Source organism: Centrocercus urophasianus, unplaced genomic scaffold (genome assembly GCF_019232065.1).
Source record: "Centrocercus urophasianus isolate 14NV4802_14NV808 unplaced genomic scaffold, USGS_Curo_1.0 seq_58, whole genome shotgun sequence".
NCBI lineage: Eukaryota > Metazoa > Chordata > Aves > Galliformes > Phasianidae > Centrocercus > Centrocercus urophasianus.
Window position 1 is genome coordinate 916,803 of NW_024885177.1, and position 19,520 is coordinate 936,322.

The 19,520-nt window shown below is 41.9% G+C and overlaps 1 protein-coding gene across 1 annotated transcript in view; it reads left to right on the plus strand.

The window, feature by feature from the left end:
* Positions 1 to 1,089: 1,089 nt before the first annotated feature.
* Positions 1,090 to 19,520, plus strand: part of STC1 (stanniocalcin 1) — a 153,135-nt gene continuing 134,704 nt past the window's right edge. Inside the window, exon 1 of the mRNA XM_042836200.1 lies at positions 1,090 to 1,159. The gene's annotated coding sequence lies outside the window, so the exon portion shown is untranslated. The remainder of the gene's footprint in view (positions 1,160 to 19,520) is intronic.

The window sequence follows — 19,520 nt, forward strand, 5'->3', positions numbered from 1 at the left end:
TAATTTGGATAGCCAAGAGATTAAATGCAGATTCTTGGATATGTTTGTAGGCCTGCTCTGGCACTGGAAATACCCTAGCTGCTGCCAGCACTGTTGCTTGCCATTTCTTTCACTCTGTTCCTAGTATGCAGAGCACAACTCAGCGGGTATGGAAGGCTGTTAGGGGGTAATGTTCATGAGAAGCTGAGCACCCACAAGCCTTGTGACAGCATCTCCCCCAGCAGAATGGCTTTTTGGCCATATGCTTGTCCTTGGCTATGGTACAAGTGGCTGAAAGGCAGCCACAGAGAGAAGCTGACAAGTCTGTAGGGATGCATGGAGAGGAGCATAGGGGAGAACTAACACAGCTATCCAAGAAGTGATTTAACTTCTGGCATACCATTTTTTTCTCCTTATAAAGTGTCAGTCTTCAAGAAGGCAATTTGTCTCTAGGGGAGAGTGATAAGGGTCACAAGTTTCCTCAATGTGCACTGCTCACGGAATGGATTAAGTCCTTGTATGGAGTTTAAGTCCAGTAACCAGGACTAGACTTCTAGTCCTCTTTTCCCAGATAACTGAAAGTCTCATTAATTGGGAAACTTTGGGTATGAAACAAATGCTTGGAGAACATCAAATCCATAAAACAAGCAACGCTGGAATCAAAGCACCGGTTATCTGCTCTGCTGGAAACTTCCTTTGTGATCCAAAGCAGCTTAAATCCAGGTCTCCAAAATGAGCAGAGGTTCCTCTTCCACGGCTTTCAATGCTACTGTGGTGCACATGCAGCTTTGGTTTTAGGGGCATTACCTCTTTGGTATAAAAAACCCTGAGGTCAGTGCTAATTCAGAGCCAAGGCAGTTTGATGGCTGCGAGTTTTAGTTGCTTCGCGCTGTATCTATAAAATGGAGTTTGTAGCTTTCTGCTCCTCCCACTCGTGATCCTCTGACCTGCTCAGCCTCTCCTTCCTGGAGGAGTGCAATTGTTTCCATGGGTGGCAGAGTCGTTCTCAGCAGTTCAACGCGAGAACGTCCGCATTGTGATGGTAATTGATCTTCAGTTCTCTCCAGTGCAATGGAGGGCAGAGACCCGCCAGTCCTCAGGTTGCAGCAGCAGCAACTGAAGGCTTGGACACTGAAATATCCTCGTGTAGGAAAACTTGTCAGAGCCTTGCAACCAGGAGGTAAGTTTTACATGCCAAGGTCAGCAACAACTTTTGGGTAAAAAGGAACTGGAAATAGAAGCTGTGTTACACTGGACTGTTGCTATTACATAATGCATTGCAGCAGCATGACTCTACAGTTCTCTTACAGCACTCTGCTGGTTACTACGTTTTATTACCCTGTGAATGCCAGGATTTGGAGATAAGGTTTTATCGATTGCTGTTGCAGCAAGCTGATGTTCAGCCAGTTGAAAATGGTTTCAAAGAAAGCTTATTATGCTGTTTTGTACGTTTTGGATTTAGTTCAGTGTGGATTTCTTTTCCTGGACCTCTAAATCTGATCTCAGTCTGGCGTGCTCTGTGATGGGTCCAAATGTAGCAAGAGACCTTAAGTTGATTGGTGTCAAGGAACACACATAAAGCAAAGCTCTTTTTACAGCGGAAGATAAAGGAATCTGGCGTGACACAATGCACAAACTACTGGAGACGGTGGACAAAATGTTGACATGGCAATTTCTAGACGTTCAAATTGAGCTCAGAGTGAGAACACTGCACAAATAGAATCAAATCCATGGAGCACAGCATTTGTAGTGGCTTGGGGAAGTGCAGGAGCTGAAATCGGAAGCTCTGAAGTGAATCAAAGCTACCTCTGCATTTGTGAGGGTATGAAGCAGGGAGGGGTTGCTTGCTGTGTGTCCTCTGCATACCCAACAGAGTTCAGAATTTTACTTAGTGCTATTGAACATTTCTTCTGTGGTCAGCAATAATGTGTGTGCCACAAATGAGATTTAAACACAAGGCAAAAAGCTCCCCACCATCACATGCTGCCAATTTGAGAACGTGCCAGGCTTTGCAGGCAGTAGACTGCAATTCAAGTGGTTTTCGTTACCCATGTTTGCAGATAACATAAACAATAGCTAACAAGTCTCACAAAATGGAAGAGATTTGTGGAATTGCAGATGGTTTTCTCAAATTCACAGTCTCTCTCATTTGTTTTCATGAGGCATGAAAGGAAGTGTGAAGTGAGAAGAATGGAGGCTTTCTGTAAGAAAGCATTTCTGGTTGCAGATGAAAATTATGTCTATTTTCAGATTGTGGGTTTTGTTTCAGCACATTGTGGTGCTACATATGAAATGCAGAGTTCACAGCTACTTGTGGGTCTGGATTCAAAATTTCACTGGAGAGCGCTAGAGAGTGTGAACATAAAGATGGTAATTTTTCCCCAAGAAAAGAGTGAAATCTTGCAAAACCTGTGAGGTTGTGTATGTTTTTCTGATTGAGGAAATTAAGAAAAAAAAAAAAAATACAGTGACAGCAGTAGGGCCTCAAAAGATGCTAGAATTTGTCTTCATCTCAAGTGTAGCAGCAGTGGAGAAGATAAGTCTGTACCCACTTATTAAGTGGCTTTTCCCCTTGCTCAGGCAGGCAAAAGGATTCAGAGACAATGTGGAAAATGCTGTTGTGAGTCCTGTTAGTTGCTTCCTGTAATATTCTTCCTGCTAATACCAGTAAATCCTGCGTCTTAATTCAGTGATGTGACTTTCAGCTCTGCTTGACCTGGCACTTTGGAAGGGGCTGTGGTGTCGCTGGTGTTCCTTCCTCTTAGTTTCACTGTGTGTACAGCAGGACTAAAGTTACTGCTATGCATTTCCTGAAGTCTACAATTATCAGCTATATAAGTGATAAAAATGGACAATTCATGTAATTATGTAGGAGTATTGCCTAATTAAATGATTATGCCTCTTCTAAAGATGGAGTATTTGCATAAACATAAAAGGAAAGCTGCACTGAATATCCAAGTCTGAGCTGGGTGAAACAGCTGCAGGCTACTTGCACACCTGTGCTTCCTAAAGCCAGTTTTTGGTGTTTAAAATATTGTCAACGTGGGATAAAGAAGGGAGAATTGGGAACATGTATGTTTCCACCCCAGAGGCAGAAATGCTGATTCCCCACTCCTACAGGATTGCTGCCAAAACAGCTTGGCTGATCTACATTTTATGTGCAGTGCATCAATAGTCTGTGCTGCCCTTTTCTGGCATTACCCTCATTGCGTGTGCGTGGATGCAACCTCACCAGCCCACCTCAATGAAATGCTGCAGTCATCTGTAACTCTTGGATTGCTGTGCATTAGTCAACTGATGCTTTTCTGTGTTGAAACTGCTGTGTCCTGGAGTAACTAAATTGCAGGAAGATATTTCTCATTGGGGTTGTCTGAAAATTGCTATAGCTGTGAGGAAACTGTAGAAACATTAAGATGGAATATACCAACAAGGAAACCCTCAAGGTTTTGATGAGTCCTTGATTTGCACTGTAAGACCAGCAGCATGTTTTACATGACTATAGGGGTAAATACAAACCTTGGGTTTCTTGTTTGCATGCGCATCAAACCTGCTGCTTTTTGAATGCGTTGCACTCGCGTTTTTGTGCGAGGTGTATCTGCGCTGCTCTTGGCAGATGGGAAGGCAACACAAACTCATGGACCAAGATTTATTGCATGCTTTTGCTGTTCAACAGAAACCTTGAACCAGAGCAGGAAAATACTCAGCCCCTCTCTGACCAAGACACCTCTTCTGCCTTTTGCAGAACTCAGCATCCTTTCAGAAAACACCTTTAGTGTAAAGGCAATTTCATTTGAAAGACACGACCAGAAATCCTACCTTGGGCTGTAGTGGTAGGAAAGACTAATATTAAAGAGAGGACATAACCAGTATTGTTTCCCTTGGCCAAAGGCAATTTGCAGGTAGATGGGTCTGTTATAAATCATGCTCGTTTAATATAACAACTGTTGAAAGCACAGAATGGAAATGCTGTACCTAATGTCTTGGGTGAATTGGAAACAGTTGCATATTATCTGTACCTAACAGGGGCATAACCTAAGGTGGTGTAAATTGTTCTTTGCGTAGATGCTTCTCTACTTCATACTGTGAAAAATTTGGAACTTTTTTTGGATTTTAAGTCTGAATTCTCTTCTTTTGTGTGTATTGGTGGTCAGTTATGACAGTGGTATTTCCAAAAAGCTGCTGGTGAAATAAATGACCTGTTTGCTTACCATCTTCCCATGGAAAATATCCCATGGTTTCCTTGCTGGTACAGCTCTTGGATCTTCAGAAGTCTTTCAAAGCCAAGCTGAAATTAATGGCAAAGAGCCCTAAAAATGGGCAGTGCTGGAGGCTATTAAGAATCATAATGTTACCTATCTTCTAAAATCTGTGTTTTGCACAGTTAACTTTTTTGTCTGACTGGAAGACTTAATGACGGACTTGAAGCTTGTTCATTAGCTGTCTCTGGAGATGGAAGAAACAGTGATTTAGCAAGACTTGGGGGGAGGGGGTAAAGTAGCAATAAATTTAAACATTGTCTAGGTTTCAATTTCATATTGTGGTGGTAATGGAATATTAATGCACTAATCAATATGCTGAATTAATGCCAAATTCCCAGTTAGACTTTAAGCTCTGCAAACCTTAACCCTGCTTTTCTTAAGAAAGCAATAAGGCTTGGTGGAAGGGGGATCTTTAACATCTTGCTGGTGGTGAAGAATTCTGTTTTTCTTCAGAATTTTGCAGGAAAGAAGCATTTTGTGGATGCTACGTGGCAAAGAAAACTTTGCCCTGTTGAATTCAGAGCCTTAGCCATGTATCTCTCCACACAAATCACTCTCAGATTGATGCTGGCAGTGCAATATCATTTTGCTCTCATTTTGATTAAATGAAGCACATCTGAGCAAGGCACGAAGCGGCTTTAATAAGAATGGGTGGAGGACTGAGCCTTCATGCATGGCTTCCAATCCTGTCTTATGCTGAAAGCAGTTCATGTTGGGCCAAGATGCCCATTTTTGGCAGTCGGGCTCATCATTGCTTTAAGTGCTTAACTGTTTATGACTAAACTGCTCCTCTGTTTTGTCCCTAAGTGGGAGCAAAGGAGGTAAAGCAGCATACCAGACAGTGGGTAGAAATTATGCAGACTGTCTAGTCTGAAATCTCCAGAATGGCTTGAGAGGCTGTTGTGCAAGTAGTCTTACTTGGGTTGCTGGCACGACGTCTGGTTTATACGGTCCTGGCATACAGCTTGAACACAAGGGCATTATTTGAACTGTTAGAAGTTTGCCCTGTATGTGCACGCAAACTGTACCAACCATCTGTATCACACGTGGGCTGTGCTTACTGTATGGGTGCCTTGATGTATAGGTCCTTCTTCAAGACCATCTCCTTCCTCTGCACTCTCCTTTTTAACCTCAAGCACTGAGAGATGCACTTCAGTGAGGGACGTTTCTGGAGCTTTCCCAGCCCAGCTTATCCTTCTGGGGAGCTCAGCCTGATTTTAGCTTTGTATCTCAGGTGGATCCCTTAAACTGCAGGAAAACCTTGAATTGGGACAGTAGATGGCACTCTATCAATCCTCATAGCGTATCGTGCTGGGCATGGAAGGAGCTGGAAGCAGAAGTGTGTGTTTTAGGTGTTAGAAAGCGGTGCAGGTGAGGAGCGATTCATTCAGTGCTGCATCTGGATGAGAAGCCATGTCTGCTCTGGTAGAGAACCAGTAACAGGGATCAATGCTTCTGCTCTCAGAACAGTGCTTTCTCTGCAGTGCTTCTCTGTGTTCAGGGCAGTGAGTTTAAAAGCCCTCAGCAGTGTGGTCTGATGTGTGACAGTGGCATTTCAGCTCTTTTCTGTGACAGTCACACAAATATGCATCGTTTAAGAGGTCCTGCACAGTGCTCTCAGCATGCTTTGTACATCCATGCCTTTCTCTGCTGATTTAGCGTTTGTTCTCAGCTATGTATCTGAGGTGTATAACTGAAATGCTGCTGTGCAGATTATGGCAACTATTTTCCCTTGATGCTATTTATGAAAATGCTGCGAAGGGGAAAAATCTGAAGCAGAACTTAAGAGATTTGGAGTAACTAGATAGAATTATAGACATTAAAAGCATCTTATCGACAAAAAAGATGAATATTAATCAGCAGCTCTGCAACACACTGGGGCTGAGATGTTCTGGGGGTTTTGGAGACTTCTCAGCTGAGGCAAACTGGCATCAGTGAAACATTTCTCGTTGGAAGGTGAGAATATCAGGGTTTTCTGCCATATGTTTGGGAGTTAATTTTGCGTACTCTGATGGGGTTGCCAGAGAAAATTCCTCTGGGAGACTGAAAAGCTGAAAGAAGTAGAAACACAGCCAATGTCTTCTCTGGAAGGTGATAATATATGGTCACCTGGCTCAAGGAATGGAATTTAGCTAATGAGAACAAAAGCTTTGCCTGTCAGTGACCTTCAGGGACAGAATGAAGGTGATGCGATGTCCCAAACACTTTGTTAGCACTGTGCAAAGCAGCTTGCCACAAATTCCCTGTGTTGGTGAGAGCTGTATGAGTGTCCCTCATAAATTCTCTGCTTCCATTGAAATTTGCAGTGTAGATCAGCTTGTTCAGCCTCAGCCCTTCTATCAGCTATGATCAGTTGTCCAAACATATTCACCATTTTGTGCTTATAGTGTAGTTTCACTGGATATGCTGAAGGCAATTGGGCAGTTGTTGCTATGCTTATGTTTTTTTTTTTTTTTATATTTGCACTACATATTCAGGTAATGTATGAAGGTGTAAAAACACATTTAGGGCAGATTTTGAGTGTATTTCATCTTGTTCCTGTTTTACATTTAGATTGTTTCTTGACAGACAGCAGATGGCTGTTAATTCTTGAGAGCATTTGTTTCACTGTAACTCCTGATAAAATTACCAACTTGATGAACTGCAATATCTGTCACTTCAAGATGCCCTAAAATGCTGTGTGGAGCATTTACCTTGGGTAAAATGAGTGGCCTGGTAGGAATTGCCCTATTGATCCAAGTGGTGCTCCTGCAAGTCCAATACCCTTGCTGTGACTGCGGTCACTCTGTGCTGCTTCAGCAAGAAATGGAAAAAGTCCTTTGAGAAATATCTGTACGAGGGATTACTCTCAGGGCAATCTGCTCCCTTACCTATTCGACTTTGGAGGCAGGCAGGGTTTATGTCCACTCTAAAACATAATCAATGAGTGGCTGCTTGTTGCTGGACTGAGGCGTTCAGTCAACGTCTGAAGCTACGCAGGGAAGAGCAGTGGTGAAACCCAAGGGCACTGCGATCAAATCATTGATTGTAAGGGTGAGGACTGCAGCAATCTGCTGTGTGAGCACAATTGGTCCAGTGTAAGAATTTCTTAATTCCTACAATGCATTATCTTCTTTTTTTTTTTTTTTTAAAGAAACAACCATTTAATTGCAGTATACTTTTCCCTAGAAATATAGTTATCATTATTTACATAGTGGCCTGTTTAAATGGAAGTGTGTCTGCGCTGAAGGAATTAACTGGCACACCCCTTTCATAATGAAGGTTAAACTGGCTTCTGATGAGCAGTGTGGAGTCGTGAAGCTTTACAAATGCATTGTAGAGGGATGGTCTTTGTTGGGAGGTTGGAGGGATGCGGCATAAGCTTAACTCTTACTGAAAGCTGCTTCATATACATCCATCCTGTGCTGCTGATCATGTGTATCCCTATAGATGCTGAGTCCTCTTCATAAGGGGGGGACTGTAAGAAAGGAATAAGATCAGCAATGTTTGTATCTAAATTGTGTTCATTTTTCCTAATAGAAGTGTAATGGCAGGTTGTTGTGAGGAAGCTCTCCTGGAGGTGTGTGCATGTAATACAAAAACTAAAATACGTATGTGAATCTGTGCTGTTATTGCAGAGTAGAGCTGAACAAACAACCTCATCTGAAAACTGAAACCAGGGTGATCTGGCCAAAAACAGTTTTGAAGGGGACTTGACTAACATTCTTCTGTTCAGCTTGAATTTCCAAGGGGAGTTTAATAAACATGAGCTGTTGATTTCTGAAGCTTAGATCTCCATGTAGGCTGAGAAAGTTTGGCTTTAGCGTGGAGATGCTCATAACAATCTCTCCTAGTGGCAATATCTCTGAATGAGAGCTCTTGCTCTTGGAAGTTGAGCATCAAGGATGTGGTGGAGAAGGTCTCAATTGCAAGCTGCTCCCTCAGGTTGCTCCATCATTTTAAGAAACGGATTTGGATCTTGAATGAGGCGTCCCCATTTTCTGTTTTGCTCAATACTAATCACCCTAAATCTAAGGCGTGTTTCACCCAGTTCAGTACATCTTTCTTGCTACGCTACACTTGAGAATACTTTTTTTGTATTTCTTGGCTTATTGTTACAATGAGATGGTTGTAAAATGGTGATGTGTGGATGTCTGAAGTGTAGTAAATCTGCAGTTTAATGTATCAGCTTATGGGTATTCCTGGTTAGGTTCTGCTTTACTTGCACCTTTTGCATTATTGATAAGAAAAGCTTAGCATTGCATATTAAAAACAGAGGAAGGAAGGCTTAACTGCAGAAAGGTTGGAGTCAGCTGAAAATAAATGTGACTTTACAGCGCAGAGTGGCGATTCCACCATTTCAGTGCTCCAGTCTGTTGGTTTTAAGTGGTGTGATCTGAATGCTGCAGGAGGAGTGCAGTCAGACTTCAGAGACGTATAAAGTTTAAAAATAAAATAAAAAAAAATACAAAGAGCAAAGTTCAGGAGGATCAGCAAGATCCTCATCACGGTGCTAAATAAATGGCTTTGCCTGGAAGCATCACCAGTTGGCACTTTGCCTCGTTAAATCTCGCGCATGTTTGAGAGCTGACAAAACAATACCTTTTAAGCTATCACAAATGGGCTTATTTCCTGGAACAGAAAATAGATTCTTTAAAGCCGTGTAAAAACTGTCGTGTGTAGGCTGGGAGATGATTAGTGCAGGGTAACAGTGTTCTTACATGCCCAGAAATAAAAAGAGAATCTCTTCTTGCTGATTTAATACTATGCTGCTGAACAAAACCTGGTTCAGTGGAATGCCTTGCAAGCATCTAATAGCTGCTTTGAGCTGAGCCCCATTTTTCTAGTCTTATTCAGTGCCTCTGTGGCATTATGTTGCTCTCTGCACTGAGATGGGTATCCCTTAGCCAATTAAAGCAGTTGCACATCAAAAGCAAAGTTGCACATAAAGACATCTCTTGCTTTCCTTGCGTCCTGTTCTCTTTAGTAATACTTTGTCAGACTGGATAAAGCTTTCATGAGTTATTTCTTAAAGCTCAAATTCACTTTAAAGTTACTTTTGTTATGTAAGTACAAAAGGGATTTTTTTTTTTCAAAGGCCTCGGGTAGCATTTTGGTGCTCAGTTTTCCTTTGGTGCATGTTTGTACCTGTAAGAACTTAAATATTTTTTTTCAATCCCTCACTGACTTTATTGAATTTTGGTGAAAAATGCCTGAATTCTTTCTGCATCTTTGACAGTCTATTCTTCAAAATATTGATAACACCCAGAGAGATTCAGCTCTAAAATTCCTTGCGTGTGAAGTTTGGATGTTTTGTACAGCTTAGAGTAGGTAAAGACAGAGCACAGTTCTAATAGTGAACATCCTTTTGCATGTTTTTGCTTTAGTAAATGCGAAGTGGCTTACCCAAAACTTGTCAAGACCAAACCAGCATCCTGCTCTCAATGGTGTAAGAGCATTGCAGGGTAACTTCAAGCTCTCAATATCAACCATCTTCCACATGTTTACATTGGTCCCATTACTTTCACTTCGTGCATTATGAGCTGGAGAGATGCAATTGATTCCCTGTGTTAAATCACTTTAGTCATTAGACAATTTTTGCTTCAAACTTGGAATATCAAAGCAGGCTGTTTTTTGTTTGTAAATGGGTTTTCATCCTAATGCAATCATATTTCAGGGGATGATTTTTTTTCTCATGCTAATTTTTTTGTGCTAGTTCTTCACAAAATATTGTTTCCTGTCAAATAATGTAATACCTCCCTGAGACCCTAAATTCTGAGGTATGATTCTGTGCTGGATATGCCTGAGTGTTACATTTTGCTGCAATGTAGGCCGTGACAGAGCAGCATCAGTCTTCCCCTGATTGTGTCACCCCCTGGGATGACTGAAGAGGGGTATGGCTGAAAAGGGAGAAGTGGGGAAGGCATGTGAAGGGCTTGGGCTGGAGGTACTGCTGTTCTCATGCTGGATGTAGGCAGTGGGCAAGTTCTTCTGTGCTGTTCTTGGGTTCTTTCCCAGCAGCTTTTCTTGACCTTTAGGAGGAGGAGACTTGCTTGGTCTGTGTGTTCCCAACCAACACAAAGAGACCAATTATTGTAGTGGCTTTGTGGATAAAAGCATTTACCATTTTCAAGGCTGGAGTGAGGCCAAGGAACTCATTTCATCCATCAGAGCCTTTCATTGGGAATTGATGTTCAGGGTACAGCCTGGTGCAGGTGGAGAGCAGGCTTCTGGGCAATTTCTGCAAGGACATGAAGGTCAAATTGTGTGGTATGGAAGGAGACTTGATAGCTGATCAGTTATCACACTGCCAACAGGCTGTTCATCAGTAACTGATGGTGAGCAGTACCTGCTTCTTAGCACCCATAGCTCACATAATACAAAGCCTCACTTCAAGTCCTGTGGCTCCTGACCATGGAGCAGAGCTGTGGCTTTGAGGCAGCTCTTGTAGCCATAGAAATGCTCACTTGCACAAAATTCAAAGCTGAGATGAACTTATTAAACATTTATTAAATGTCATGCCTCTCAGGAACTCTCAGGAGAATGGCTGAGGAAGGCCATAAATATTATATTTTAGCTGGATTCAGAAAAATGATATATTTAGTCAAGACAGCAATCATGTAGGTGAAACCGATCACACAATAGTGGCAAAATGCTGCCTTGCCCAAAAAAGCCATCGCGCTGCAGATCTCTCAAAGTCACTGTGAAAGTTGTAATGCACAAAATCGTGCTGAAATGCAGGGCTCTCCCATAGATTTAGCAGGCTGTCTGACTGGCATACAGAATTGGTGCCAAAGGTGATTAATTTTATCAGCATGTAGCTGTTTGGATATTAGAGCATGAGGTACAGAGAGGGTGCTGATGGATACAGAGCTGTTAGTTATTTGGGACTGATCTCAGCCCAGTGAAGCAGGAGCTCATTGTTCTGTCTGGAGTTTTAACCACATTGTATACAGTTATGAATGATAGTGTTGAAAATTAAATACTGCATTAGGAGTCCTTGGCTGTAGTGAATCTGTCACTCATTTGCTTAAAGATAAGCATGTGCTCAATGCCTTTACAACTTCAGGGTGTCTCGTTATCTCTCATGCTGCTCTTAGCTATGATTTGTGAAGGACAAGAGCCTTCCAAAGAGCAAATATGTAACCCATCGGTGAAGGCGTATTTGAAGTCGTGTCTCTTTCCAAGTCACAGAGGAGATGACTTGTTTTTGCCCCTAGTCATAGAGCCCTGGCTGTTCAGCTGACGTTGTAGCAGAACATGCTGTTATTTTTGTCAGGCCAAGCCATGGGTATCAGCCAAAAATCAGTGGTTGTGCAAGCACAGCAGCCTCTACATTACAGCAGGGGTAGTATTTAATTTTCTCTAATAAAGGCTTGCATGGCACAGAAGTAGAGGAGAACACAGCTGTGCTCACAGCTTCCTTAGAGCTGCCCTCAAACCCCTGCAAATCAATAAACAGATTATACACTGCTGACCCTCCTCTGTGGTTAATAATCACAGACAAAGGCAGAGCTTTCATGTCTTTGTGTTTTCAGACGGATGCCTGTCTGCTGATTGGGTGAGACAGCTTCTCAAGTGTATGAAGCTCATCAATGCAGCTGAAATTCAGATTTGCAGGCAGATGACTCATTGGAGATGGGTCTGGCCTCAGCTGTGTGTTCTGAGCATCAGTCACATCTGATGCATGACAGCAAGGAATTCTTGATATTAATCTTGAGAGTCAAGAGTACTGATTTTTACATGCACTGTGCTCTTGAATAAGCTCTTCCTTTTTCCTTTCCTGTGTTATCCAGGACTGCTGTAAAGCAACAGTCAATGTCTGTCCGGTAAAACCCTCAAGAAAGGTAGATGGCTGTAGATCAATGATGTGTTTTTAAGCCTTGAGTATGTAAGCAGCAAGAGATGTAACTTAATCTTGAATATTGTCTTGTTTTTTTCTGGCGAAGGGGAAAAAAAATCAAAGGAGAATACATCAGAGCTATGTGGTCTTGCAAGACAGCAGTATGCACTTAATTAAAAAGAAAAATCTTTTATATTAAATCAGAAAAAAGAAAACTTTGGGAAGAGAAGACGTAAAAGTTCTCTTCTGGCATGACTCACTCTCAGCAGTAGCTGCACAGGGAAATCACACAGCGTTGAGAGCTGGCTCAGTGAAACACCCTGTGCTTAACTTTATGACCCCCTGAATCCCAGAGAATTGAAGTATAGGCATAAGTCAAGCAGGACAGTTTTTTCCTTTGTAATACTCAGAGTGGGAATGCATCTGGAGTTTGAGCAAGTAGGATCTGTTTCTACGTGATTTTTTTTTTTTTCTGGGTTGCCTTAGCAAAAGTATTTCCTGCTGTAGAGCCGGTTGGAAAATATCCCTCTTATTAGCAGAGGAGATGGTCATGGATGTAGCAAGAAAATTGGCCTGTTTTCAAGTCAGTATAGCAGTAGATATCATATCTGAATGTCTGTCACACTTCTGTAGGCAGTACAGTAAATTGGAAGAAGAAATTAAACATTCCTAGGACTATGAATGATGTCTCAACCAGTTGAAATGAGTCTCTTAAGCTGATGTTGGCTGAGAACAAGGAGGCTGATGTTTCTTGTTTCCTTATCTACTCTGCAGTGGTCAGCACAGTACAGCTCTGTGGTGCCTTGATGTAATGACTGATCCATCCATTTCCTGCACTTCTCATCTCAGAATGAATTATAGAGGGACTTTTGCTGTAGCCACTGGTACACAACAGATGAAGCAGGGACTTGGTGCATGTGGAAGCCTCCTGTTTTTCTTTAATATGTTTCAGGGGCCAAACTTTAGCTGGCGGAAGCAAGTGCAGTTCTGCTATGCTGCAGTATGGCACCCATTTATGCGTGCCTAAAAACAAACCTTTGGCTCGTTTAATGACACTTGGGGAAGTGAAAACATGGCAGCAAAGATGAGAGGGAGTCATTTAGGGGACGTGAGCAGCTCTTGGTTTTTGTTGTATAGCTGAGGACATATTCCAAAAAATAGCTGAAGTCATAATAATTTAATTAATGCACTCGTTAATTGCGTTTGGAAAGTAATTTTGGAGACATGTGGAGCACAGAAGGAGAAAGGGGGAAGCTTATAAAAATGCATGAAGAGCCAAGGTTGCAGAAGAAGAATAGCTTATTAAGAAAAGCAGAGTCACCCTATGGTGTTTATGAAGGAATGCATGTTGCTGTGTCCTTTAGAGGTGATTTGTTATATGATTATAAGCAGTTCTATCCCAGTACAGCTGAAAGGCAGGGTATATGCTCTTCAATCACGTTTTTGAATGTACAGCTCCTTTTACTAAATATTAACCTGCAGTGCAAATAGTTATATAGCATGTCCTGTGGTAAACTGGCTCTGCAGTATTAAATGAATTGTTTGAACCTTCTAATTACAATGAATGGAGGAGTTATGCAATTTATTTCTTGTGGGAATCGGGGCTGAGCTAGAGATGGTTAAATCTTCAGGATGAACTCGTGAGAATTTACAGCCTGCTCATTCATTGCATGCTAGAATTCTGTATCTCTTCTCCAAATAGGTGCCCTGTCCCCCCCTGCTGCCACTCTTGGGGTTGGCACTGCACTTGCCACCCCCCTCTGCCAATGCAAGTCTTGGTTGGAAGTTCATCTTCCACAAGGGGAAGGTGGATCATGGTACCTCCTATACCTGATGTGGAAGCACAGGATGCCAAGCATCTCAGCTGTAACCAAGTCCTGCAGTGAAGCATTCCTCCTACATCTGTGAGCACAGTGGGAGCCTGCAGAGAATAGGAGATAGGAGTTCTCCAATATTCTCCAACAAAAAGTCAGAGTTGACTGTCTGAGCTAAGTGAATTAAGGTTAGATCCATGGATGCCCTCAGTTCGGATGAACCACTTAAAAATATTAATATAGGTTTTGCAGAAGCAGCTAAACTTTAGTGTTTTTCACTGTGGAGACCTGCTACGCTGATTTATTTCATTCCATCATCAGAGAAATGAAAATCTTCTCCCAAAATAATAATTGTAATCTACAGTGTACTGATGTGTGAGGCAGTATCAGCTTGGATTTGCTGACCTTCAGACAATGGAGCTTTTGAAGCTTAACAACACATGCAGTGTCCCTAGAGAGACACTTGGTAATGAGGGTTGAGGGGGGAATGGGGGTCTTGCAGTCAAAAATACATGGGGCAGAACACAGTGGATGGATGTATCACCATTTGGATTTATGCTCCAACTCTGCCCTTCTGTGTGTGACTGAGAAGTGATGACGTGGCATTCTGCTCTCCTCAGTGCATAGCTGGTGGAATGAATTGCCTGTTTGGAAGAAATCCTGCCACTGTTAATAAATAGTGAAGGTGCATTAGTAACTGAGAGATGTATTTCTCATATTCTACACACTTTACTTACTTTCAGCTGCGTTGTATTGTGCTGTCATCTTCTTTCCTTTTTTTCTTTTCCAAAATACGAGTGAACTGAAGCCAGACCCCTGAAAGTCCTAATTCAGAAGGAACTTTAACACACAGCTGTGTGTTTACAAGGGGGAGAGAGTGAGAATGAAACCATCCTGACATCCTTTCCATCCTGGTCTTTCCTTTGCAGTTTAACCAGGGTTAAGAGGAGAGGCTTTAATGAAAGAAAACGCTGTTTACAGAATATTTGCTTTCCAGACACTTACAATTTCCTCTTGAATACAAGTGGTGAGTCCCAGCAATTCCTCCTAATTCTCTTTCAAATGGAAAACACTCTAAGCAAAAAAAAAAAAAATAATAATAATAATTCATCTGCTTTGTGGTTTAAGTCACAAATAATTACTGCTTTAAACGATGCTATTGTAGTTACTTTTCACACTGAATAATGCGTCCTTTGGATTTGATTATATGTTGCATTTATAACATTTAAAATGTCATTAATTTTGAGCTGCAGCCAATTGTTTTCTAATTTCATTTCACTTTGCGTGGCTGCAGAAATGCAGTGATTGCTTCTTTCAATGAATGTTGCGGATTACATTTTCCTACACAAAGACATTCCCATTAATTTTATCGCTTAATCCTGTAAAGCTTTTGTATGAAAGTACTCTTGGTTCTGACTCCTGGATTCCTGGAGCAAGATTTAATTGAGATGGTGACAGTGGGAAGTTGTGGGAGTGCAATGGGAGTTCACTCCTGTACTTCCCATGCTGTTACTTCTGTAACTTCAGAATGTGAGAGCATCAACTCCAGTTAAGAAGCTTCATTTCAAAGTGTTCTTTCATCAGAAGTTACTTTAGTTATCCTTCTTCAGAATGTCCTCTTTTCAATTTTCAAGTAGTGAAGAGCATTGCTGTGGTAACGAATGGGATGTTTCAGAATGGGGATGTTTTGAGCAAATCTTCCTTTTGTTTTTGAAATAAAAATGCTCTCTTTCTTGCCACAGCCCCTCCTCCCTCTGCCGGGATCTGAAGGTAGTGAATAAGGATGAATGATGAATTCAGCTGATTAACTGTTGTCTCTAATTAAAAATTATTCTGGTGGTTCCAGGGGAGATGTTGCATTTAGTTTCAGCATTTGAGGGACCCTTGGAGTAACTCGGTATCATCTACACCACTCCAATGAATGAGGAGGGTTTCCTGCATTAGCATCAGCCTAGCCTGGGGACAGTCATTTCTCCATCTCTAAAAGGCTTGCTTTTGTGTCTCTGTACATGATATAATTATATCCTCATTAACTCTATGGGGATGTCTTATTTAGGTCAAGATGTCAGAGATGATGTATAGCTCAGCTAGCTCCCAGGCTTCTCCTTAGGATTCTTACAAATCTTTTGATCAAAAAAGCAGTAGCTTTCCAATGGAAAAGTAATCTTTTGGGAAGTCTGATGAAAGTGAATGGCTTTCTGTAGCTGGCAGGGTTGTGGCTCCTGCCATATTTGGCTGCCTTTGATTTCTTACCCTGAGGAAGCAGGTACCAACTGCGGAAGCCTTGTCCTGATGCTGCTATTGCCACTGTGAGGTGCCTCTCATCCTTTGCTTAATCCTGGCTCTGTTGGATCATTCCAAAGGGTGGCGATGCTGGGAAACAGCTGTTGTGATGATCTCCAAAGGTGTGAGAGAAGAAATGAAATGAACATGAGAAGGGAAGGGGAGATGGATTTTGAGGTTGGTAGCTTGTTGGTTGGTGGTGTGGTGGTTTTTTGGGTGAATTTAATCAGCAGTGCACTTGGGTTGAATGAGCTTGATTGTGCTTTCTCCAGCATGATGCTACCTGAAGAGAGATTAATGCAGATTTTTGGGATGTTGCTGTGGACCCAGACCTCAGCACAGTCACGCAGGCTGGGTTTGCAGCTGTTAGTGTAGCACCACAGCGGCCAGGCTCCAGATTCAAGTGGCACCAGATGCTGGGTTAGACAGGATGGTTCATTGGGAAGGAGCACTGGAAGCTGAAACACTTGCTTAGAGTGTGGAGAAATAATCCCGTTTTAAGCCCAAGAGATAAAACCAAACAAAACATCCCACACTGCCAATTGCTCACTTCTCTTGAGAGAGAGCATATCCAAGGCTTTACAACTAGAAACCAAGTCAAGAGCTTAGCTTGTTAAATGCAGTGGCATGTTATTTCCACAATGGAGTGGATTTGGGCTTATCCTAAAATGTCAATATAGGTTATTTTGACCACAGATCTGATCTGAATCTATCTCCCTTGTGCTACAGATGCAGTATACAGCCATTTTAATTAAGCACCCATCTCCGTAATCAAATGCTTGGCTTCTGGAGATGTCACCTTGTGTAACTTGATTAGATCTTCTGCTGGAGGATGGAATCAATTTTTCTTCTAGTTGTTTGCTAAGAGGTTTTTTATTAATAACACAAATGGAAATTTAACTTGGAAGGTCTCCTCCTTTTATAGATCTGGTTCTTCTTGCCAAGTCTATGTTCTTGGCTCTGCTGCTGACTCAGTGATGACTTTGATGGCTCATTCTGGGCCCTAGCTTTTCCCACATCATTTTCTTGTGCCAGATCGTCATCTGTGGAATGCAAGCAGTTCTTTCCTAAACTCGTAGTCCCTTCACTACCATTAAGTATCCCAGTCTTATGGCAGTGAGGGCTGCATCTTGATGGGATTTATACTCCAAGATTTGCTTAATCAAGAGCTCAGGTTATACAACGTCAAACCAGAGGAGAATAGGCAAATGCACTTCTAAAGCAAACTTTGATGTTTTGAAAGCAAGCAGGGTTTTCTAGGGTAAAATCAGGCTTGTCTGGATTAAGTGGCTCTGGCACATTGCGTGACTGCCTCTTTCTAGAGCTCTCACTCATTTGTGCAGTAAAACATTTATGTTTTACAGCATCAGGGCATGTTTGCATACGTGGAGTAAAACTGCTCAGGTAGAAAATGCTGCTGTGGGCTTCTGTCCCCTGTAGACAGCAGATCTGCCTGCAGATGCTCAGCACCAACACTTGAAATGTCTGCATTTGGTGCCTGCTCAGCACCAGGGATGTATAATTGATAGGGATGTGTCCTTGCTGCTGGCTTCCAGTGAGGCTCCCATACGTTAATGCATTACTCTTACCAGGCCATAGGGACTTGGTTTGTGTGCGTGTGTGGGTTATGTGGGGTAAATCTGTAGCCTCAGCTATTCCATGAGAGGCTTTTCCTGCAGTGGATGTGAGGAAGCTTACTTGATTTCACTGGGGAGGAAAGTAATTTTCTTTACCTATAAGAGAGACAGGAGGAGTGAAAATGCCATGGTTGATATCCTAAGGAATCACTCCTGATCTTTCCCTACGCGGTTTGTTCTGTGCCAATGTCTCTGTTCTGGGAAAGAAGTGGGGTGGGGTTGTGTCATTCTCTGACTTTGAAACAAAGCAGATGCAGGAAATCAGGGTAGGTGGTGAGTGATTACATGGGGACATCACAGAAAAGCAGGTTAGCTGGTGCTCATCTGGCCAGTGCCAGCTGTCATGGTGAAGCCAGGCTGCCTTTGACAAGTATCGTTCATGCTAGTTCAGTGGAGGTTGGGAATATTTAATGGAATTTACTAATTTGATCAGCAGTGGAAACTGCTACTCAGTGGAGAAAGAAAATGGATTCCCTGAAGACCAGAGTGCAGCAATACCTAATTATCTCATGCTAGCTGTTGCCCTCTATGCCCACATGTCTTCAATCATTCTCATTTAGATCTAGCACCACAAGGATTTGTCATCTAATAATTTGCTTTACTTGTAGCCATTTCCTTTTGATAAAGCAAGTGTCAGGTGGCTGTTCTGGGGCATTTTGTTGATGATCTGATCATTGGAAGAAAAAAATGTTAAAGTTTCTGCATTGATTAAATTAACATAAAGGGAAAGTTGCATGTGTTGCCATAAATTAACCAATTAGTTTTTTTTTTTTTTTTTGCTTACTACTGCTGTAGAGATCTGTCAGAGCCCATTGTTTAATCCTTTGCCAATACTTTGGCTTAGGAATAATATCTGTTTGTCATTTTTGTCAACATACAGACCCACAAGTTCTAATGATAGCCAAGGATGGGCATAGATGTAAGAGTGGAGGATGCCACACTTGGGAACTTTTTTGCTCACCTGAGTGTTGCAAGGAAGTGTTACCTGACAGCAATTGCTGTGTTTAAGAAACGCATCCTCCTTCTCTTCCTCACTATTTCAAGAAGTAATTGTAGCTTTCTTATTATGGTCAGATGTGAAGCTTTGCATAAGTCGTGAATCTTAATTTGAGATGTTGATTTTCCATATTTAAAAACCTACACGGGGATGTGCATGTGCAGGGAATGAATCATAAATACTTAGTTATGCTTTCTACATCTCTTTATCACATCTGAGAGCTGAAAGCAAATGTAATCAATCAAATTTACTGCTAAAATGTGGCAGGCAGTTACTTTAGGGAATTAATGGTAGATTCCTGGAGATGCTCTGAAACAAAAGGCAGTGAAGGGCTTGGTTCAAATGTGCTGCTGTAGGAATTCTTACTGGATGGTGTCTGCAGTGATGTGTAGGAACAAGTCACAGCAAAGTGGTGCCCTTCAGGTCATGTCAAATAAAGACTTAAGATGATGTGTTGAGAGACAAAGCAATGCCAGATTTTCTCTTTAGGTTGTGTGGTGGTTTTTCATTTTGTTAACAATCTGATGAGCTGATCTGCATATGCCCCAGAGGAGAGGCAAAATAATGGGAAGCTTTTGGCCAAAGTTATAGATAACAATCTACTTCAATTAGAAGGTGAATGGATAAGAAAATCCATTAGAACTTGTAATCAGTCACACTTCATGTGCCTTGCTTATAGTCCAGGATACATCTGATATATACTGTGTAAAATAGAAGCAAAATTGGTAC